We start from the raw sequence: 8,192 nt of genomic DNA, 5'->3' as shown, positions 1-8,192 counted from the left end.
AAAAAAAAAAAAAAGAAAAGAAATAGATTTAGGGGAAGGTAGACAGGAGAGGGAGAAAAGCATTGATTTGGATGGATAATTGATGATCTTGTTCACTGAGATAGGTAATATGAGAGAGAAGGAGAGGTCTGATTCCCAAAGACCATGTTAGGATTTGAGGTGCTCATGGATGTCATTTTGAAGATGTCAAATAGATAGTTGAACTGATGAGGCTGGAGGCTACAGGTGTGGATTTAAAAGTCTGAACATATGGGGTAAGTGGAAGGGCACATGGAGGTTGGTTTAAAAAGAAAAAGAAATAATAAGCAGAAAGATGAGTCTATGAAGGAGGCCAAGAAGGAATGATCTGAGAGATAGAAGAACCTGAAGAATGCGTTGTTTCAGAAATTCTATCTCACTCTTTTGAGAATTCTGATAGAGGAAATGTGAAAGACTATCTTTCTAGACTGAAGGATGGAATCTGAAGGGAGGCTTTTATAAAAAGTAGCTGCATACTTTTTCATAAAATGTATGTGCATGTATGCCAGCATAGTGTTTTCTTTCTTTCTCTGTGTTTGTATGTGGTCTCACTCTGCAGGGCTACTTTGAAACCAGATCTTCTGATTTGTATTCCAAGATCATTTAATTATACCACAACTTCACAGCCTGTTCTGCAAAATTATTAGAAAAGAATTTCATAAAGCTGTTCCCAGGACCAAATGAGCCATTGACCTAACCCTAGCACAAGTGGTTACTATTGATCCTATCAAAATTATTAATAGTGAATACATGCAATAAGCCATGAGCAGTGGATATTCTTGTCAAGTTAGAGTAATGGACAGGACTAGCAGGGAGTGATAATTTAGCTACATAAACTGTTCTAGAGCAGTTCTTTTGAGGAGAGAGATACTTAAAGAAGCAACAAGATAGGTGAACTCAGCCCTTAGATTTCTTCCATTGGATTCTGAATCTGTTAAGCAAATTCTAGAAGGAAGCAGCCTGTCTCAGTGGTTTAAAATCTTTGCACTGCAGTGAGAACATTTTCATAATATGCTTTTGAACAAAAGTGTCATTCTTTCTTCTCTGCCACGTGGACTTGGGGTATTGACTCAGGGTTCTCCAGAACATGTTGTTTGTTAGCACCTCTACCTTAAAATGGGCAGAGAAAGGGGAAAGATTATGAAATGTATTTCCCAAAGGGACCACGGGAAGCAGAAAATTAAACTGTAATGCTGGAATCATTTCACCACACCAACTTTACCCTACAAATTTAAATTTAGGGAATTCCACTTGTCAAAGTCCTCTTTGAAGATTTGAATAATTGGGATCCCAATTATTCTTAACCACATTATTCAGGCCCATGTTCTTCTTAATATCTAAATAGATTTCATTTTCTGCTCCCTACTAAAATTTCCCAAAGTGAATATTGCCACATTGTGCTTTTAAAATGTTTTTATGCATATCCCAAGATGGCTGCAAAATCTTCCGTCATAACCAAAGCACTGAGAATTGTCATCACGTTTGAATCAGTATTAACTGGTAGTAAAAATACACTCAGCAAAAAGGAATCATTGTACTTGCTACCAATCACTTCAATACCTGAGACATCTTCTTTCTTACTAATAGCTATCCATAATGTTTATAAAGTCAAAACAGACAGCAAAGAATATAAAGGAAAATCACAGTATCTGGAAAGCAGTCTTTTGTACAGGCTGAATACAATATAAATTACACATTCTTATTCCACTTTCAAAAGAAGGCGTGAATGTTTAAAACTGTGCTACACACATTTTATTGTTACATAATTTTCTTCTGGTTTTCTGTTTCATACAGAACACTGTTACCAAATGGCTACACTATGTTTTTGTGAACTCTATCAATTCTTCTGTCAATTTTGCAAGAGAAAGTGAGAGCGTTGCCTGAAAACCTTCCTTAAATTGACATATCTCAATGGAGTAGAGAGAATCAAGAAAGCCTTAGTATTATCTTTAGAAAATGTATATATTATCACTGACAGCATTTGTTGAGCACCTCGGTGCTGCGTGTGATGCATCCTATCTTCCAGACATTAAAAATCTAAATCCAACATTATTGTCTTGGATGAATGCATTAAAAAATGGGAAGAAGGAATTAAAGTTGTCATGCATCTAATATGAGGCACACCCACAGTTTGCTGTGCATTTTTTATACCTTAAGTCATTTAATCCACACAAAAACTAAGGGTTAAAGAGCATCAGTAATGTACTCAAGTTTCCACAATTAGTAGGTGGAAGAGTTGTTATTCATGCTCAGATATCAGGCCTATTTGTTCTAGTACATCAGTGGTTTTGGAGTCAAGTCTGTCCCCCAAGGGACATTTGTCAATATCTGGAGACATTCTTGATCATGGCAACTGCTGGAATGCCATTGTCATCCAGTAGGAGGAGGCTGGGGATATTGCTAGTCACCCAAAAATGTGCATCACCCCATCACATTGAAGGATTATCCTGTCCAAAGTGTCAACAGTGCTGAGTTTGAGAACCCCTGCATGACATCATGTCCCAGATCGGACACTGATAAGATGTAACAAAATGTCACATGCCCGACATGAGTAGACAGCTGGGTTTATGTTTTGTGATTACTTGAAACAAAATCACTACATGGATTTATTGATCATAATTTAATAGCACAACCTATGGTGAAAGGAGGTGAATGAGAAACACCTTGGGTGATGGAAACAAACTACTCTGGAATAAACATTTATTTTTATGTTTCTCACTCCCTGCAATAGTTTCCAAAGCAAACATCCACTGTGGTAAGAAATAATTATTTTTTTAAAAAACCCTATTTAACTTCTGCCTTTCCTCCCCTAATTTTAAATTCTAGAATTTTCAGAACTGACAGGGCAAGCAGCATTGAGTCAATGGGTTCAAAGTTCAGAGTCCTTACATCCATAAGGTACTGTAGGTTTCATATCAGGTTAATAACAGTTTTATATGTAGTATGCAAGTAGTCATAGACTGTTTGCCATCTATATGTGAGGAAAAGGACCAAAAGGGGCAAAAATAATTCCTAATCCATTGGGTGGCCATATGTCCTAGGCAAAGTTCTCTGCAAATTAGCCTAATGCTCCGCTGTTTCTCTTTGCCCCTCTGGATGTAACAGCAGGCTCATTCCCCCTTGTTCCTTCTCTTCCTTTCTCCTTATCTCCCTCCCTTCCTTCTTTCCTTCCTCCCCCCTTCCTTTCTTCATTCCTTCTTTCTTTCATATAAAGCTGACAATGATAAAATTAGCAGGAGCCAAATACAGTCATGAAATTTTTGCAAGGTTGGTTAGAAACCATTCCACATGTTGACCACCAGGGCATACCTGAGCTCCATGAGTCTCTTCTTCCAGGTCTGCAGAGATGGGCCATTTGCTCTGGGATGGGTTTCATGGTTCCACTTTATGTGTATTCGCTTGCTCTGCAGGAGCCACTTAGATCACAGGTTAACACTTGACATCTTGGAAGAACTACTAAACGGCTGAATGATGGGTGACCACCAAGGAGAAAGCCTATGTGACCTGCCAGGCAGTTGCAATGGCACCACTTGAAGCAAATCTTCCTTCTAATTAACCTCTCAGCTTCCTCCTCTTCCCATTGGCAGGATACTGGGCAGGACCATGGGACTTCTACAGTGCTAATCTTTTTCTATTTACACAGTACATATAGGCAGGAAAAAACCAGCAGTGAAGGGAAAAAGACTCGTTGGATTAACATTTCTGACCAAGATGAATAGCCAAGATTTACCTTACCCTGGAACAACCAAAACAGACACAGAATATATCAAATATCAGCTTATAAACACTACATCCAGTCAAGGAAGACAGTATCCTTAACAGAGGGTGAGAAAAAGAACCCTGAGATATTCCTAGCTGATTGCCTTGAGTGCGTTTCCAGGCCACCAGAGAGGGAGGGAGGACTGTGACAGAGCTCTGTGGATTTCCCAGTGGAGTGGAAGCAGCTGAAAGTCCAAGAAGACCAAGAGATTTGGAGTTCCCAGGACAGAGTAACAAAAATGAGAGAGCTGAACAGACAGAGGTCTGGAGATCTGTAGAAGGTTCCCCCCCCCCTTGAGTATTTAATTCAATATTAATCATATATGCATAGAAAGAAACTAGTAGAAGGGCAAAGGAGAATTGAAAAGGATTGAAGGTTAACAGTGCCCAGAGCTCATATAGACCTAGAAATACTCCTGATCCTATTAACTGAGGCTAGAAAACCTAAAGATTCACAGACACTGGGGTAAAGTACTCAGAAAAGTCTTGTCTCCGTAGGTAGCCCTAGACTGAGCACAGCTCTAGCCTTAACTAACAAATCTTATAATCAAGATCCCAGAGGATTAACACTCTCCAAAGCAAGTTAACTGCATTCCAGGACAAAGATAAAGACCAATTACAAGAATTTTTAAAATATCTCTTATTAAAAAGATAAAATTGACAATGTCTGGCATCCAATAAAAAATACCAGTCATGCAAAGAAGCAGGAAAATATGAATCACTTTGAGGGGCTAAATTAATTAAGACAAACTCAGAACTGACAGAGCTATTGTAATTAGCAGACAAGGACAATTAAATCAATTTCCATATATTCAAAAGGATTAGGGAAGACAGTGGAGATATAAATAACCAAATGATACTCCTGGAAATGATGTGTGAGAATAAAAATACATTGAACAGGATTAATGTCAGATTAGACAATGAAGAAGAAAAGATTAGTGAATTTAAGAAATATCAAAAAATAAAACACACAGAGAAAATAATATTAGAAAAAATGAACAGAGCCTCAGTGATATGTTGGACAACTTCTGACAGCATAATACATATGCAATGAAAATTTTTGAAGATGAGCAAGTACAAAAATATTTGGCTGCTGTGTCTGCCCTAAGAAATAGGAAAAAGTGACCAAATTAAACCCAAAATAAGAGGAAGGAAAAAAAATTATGAAGATCATAGTGGACGGCAGTAAATTAGAAAGTTAAAAGAAAAAGTCAATGAAACCAAAAGCTTGTTTTTAAGATCAATAAAACAGATAAAACTCCAGCCAGATTGACTTTTATTTATTTATTGTTTTATTAAGTCAAATATACATAGATCGTGAATACATTCATGCATATGTGGGGTACAATGTGCTGATTTTGATTTTTTTTTATACAATCGGACATTAAACTTAATCAACATAGGTTTCACTTCATTTACTTGATTATTATGGCAAAACATCTATGTTCTACACTTCACAGATTTGACTTGTAACCTCATCATATGCTCCATAGGTGTGGTCCCACCTTTTGCCCTCCCTCTGCCAAACCTCCCCCCACCCCTCCCTTTCCACTCCATTTCTTTCCTTCATCCTGGGTTATAGTTGTGTTCCATCTTTCATAAGAAAGTGTGAGCAAATATAAGTAGGTTTCATAGAAGTACTGAGTACATTGGATACTTTTTCCTCCAGTCTTGAGACGTTTTACTCAGGAGGATATGTTCAAGATCTCTCCATGTAAACATAAAAGAGGTAAAGGCTTCATCTTTTTTAAGGCTGCATAGTATTCCATGGTATACATATACCACAATTTATTAATCCATTCATGGGTCAATGGGCACTTGGGCTTCTTCCATGACTTGGCTATTATGAATTGAGCTGCAATGAATAATCTGGTGCAAATATCTCTTTTGCAAAGTGATTCTTGGTCTTTTGGATATACTCCTAGTAGAGGAATGACAGGATCCAATGGCAGGTCAATTTTTAGATCCCTGAATGTTCTCCAAACTTCTTTCCAAAAGGGATGTACTACCTTGCATTCCCACCAGCAGTGCAGAAGTGTTCCCTTTTCTCCACATCCACGCCAACATCTGTAGCTTTGGGATTTTGTTATGTGGGCTACTCTTACTGGAGTTAGATGGTATCTCAAAGTGGTTTTGATTTGCATTTCTCTGATGATTAAAGAAGATGAGCATTTTGATTTTTAAAATAGATGGCACAAATTACCAACAGTAAGATTGAAAGAAGTGACACTGCTAGAGAGTCTACCTATTTGATGGAAATGTTATGTATAATTTTATAGCAAATTTGACAAATTTAAAGAAAATGGTCACATTTCTCCAAAGATATAAACTACCAAACTTCATTTAAGAAGAAGATAACCTGAATGCTCTTATATCTATTAAAGAAATTGTATTTGCACTTTAAAAATGTCCACAAAGAGAACTCCAAACCCAGGTGGCTTCACTAGCAACTTCTACCAAACATTTCAAATAGAAACAATGCAATTTTACTTCCAGAATATTAAAAAGGAGAGACTGTTACCTAATTTACCAAAGGCATTTCAAGGAAAGAGACTTTACAGGGATATCCTTCATGAATGCAGAAATTCTAAACAAAATTTTAGCTTATTCAGTCTAACAATGGTACAGATAGACCAGGTGGGTTTATCCAAGGAATGTAGGGTTGGCTTAAGACTTGAAGTTCAATCAATATAAGTCATCCTATTAAAAATGTAACAAAGAGAAAGGGGGGGAGGTGCCATGTTCAGTCATTCCTGATAAAAAAAAAAATTCTCAGTACTTCTCTAAATAAGACAGATGAATGGCTAACATATGAAAAAATGTTCACTGTCCCTAATCATCAGAGAAATTCAAATCAAAACCACCCTGAGATATCATCTAACCTCAGTGAGAATGACGTACATCATAAAGTCTCAAGGCTGCAGATGCTGATGTGGATGTGGAGAGAAGAGAACACTTTTACACTGCTGGTGGGAATGCAAACTAATACAGCCTTTTTGGAAGGATTATGGAGAATCCTCAAAGAACTCAAATTAGATCTCCCATTTGATCCTACAATCCAATTACCAGGCATCTACCTAGAAGAAAAAAAATCATTTTATTATAAGGACATTTGCACTAGACTGTTTATTGCAGCTTAATTTACAAATGACAAAACGTTGCAACAGCCTAAATGGCCACCAACCCAGGAATGAATGGATTAACAAACTATGGTATATGTATACCATGGAATACTATTCAGCCACTAAGAAAGATGGAGACTTCACATCTTTTGTATTAACCTGGATGGAGATGGAATACATTATTCTTAGTAAAGCATCACAAGAATGGAGAAGCAAGAATCCCATATACTCTATTCTAATATAAAAGCAGTAGATGAGCTAATATAAGGGGGGGCGTAGGAGGATGATCAAGTGGGGAGAGGGAAATAGAGAGGGGGTGGGGGTTACGGTGTATGACACACTTCTTGGGGGTGGGACACAATTATAAGAGGGACTTTATCTAACAAAAACAATCAGTATACCTAATTCTTTGTACTCTTAATGAATCCCAAACAATTAATAATATGACTACTAATAAAAATTCTCAGCAAACCAAAAATAGAAGTGAATTTGTCAGCCTGCATAAGGGCATCTACATCATTAGTAATAGTAAAAGACTGAATGTTTCCACCTAAATTCATAAAATCATGATGTCATCTCTCCCCTTCTATTTAACAGTCTGTGAGAGGTTCTAGATAGTTCAAGCAAGCAGTAGGAAAAATAAAATGTTTCAGATTAGAAAAGAAGAATCAATCTGTCTTTCTTCTCAGAGGATATGATTGCTTTTATAGAAAATCTAATAGAATGTACAGAAAAAGCTACTAGAACTAATAAGTAAGCTTAGCAAGGTTAAAGGACAAAAACATGAAGATACAAAAATACTTTGTGTTTCTATACGGGAAAATGAAATTTAAAATGACAATTTACGATAGCATCAAAAATCATGAAATACTTAGGGACTGGTCTTAAAAAAGATGTAAAGGCCTGTATGTCAAAAACTACAAGAGAGTGTAGGAAAAATGTAAAAAAGACCTAAAGAAATGGAAAGCTACATCATGCCTTGTATCAGAAGGCTCAATTTTTTTAAGATATCAGTTACCCCTACTTGATCTATAAGTTAAGGTGTATCTATTATATGAGTCCCTTTATGCAAAATTCTTTTTTGCAATTATTTTTTATTAAGTCATAAATTTGTACATTGATGTATTTATGGGGTTCAGGGTACTGCTTTGATATACAATGTGAAATGCTTACATTGAACTAAGTAACACGTCCATCACAATTATACTCATTTCTTAATAGTTTTGAAATGTACCATTGCATCAGGCACATTAGGTGAGGTCCCCCCAAATACCCTTCCTTCCCCCATGTCCC

Source organism: Otolemur garnettii, unplaced genomic scaffold (genome assembly GCF_000181295.1).
Source record: "Otolemur garnettii isolate 467f Iridium unplaced genomic scaffold, OtoGar3 scaffold00012, whole genome shotgun sequence".
In the NCBI taxonomy this organism is placed as follows: Eukaryota; Metazoa; Chordata; class Mammalia; order Primates; family Galagidae; genus Otolemur; species Otolemur garnettii.
The sequence above is the reverse complement of the archived record's forward strand: the minus strand, read 5'-3'. Positions refer to the sequence as shown.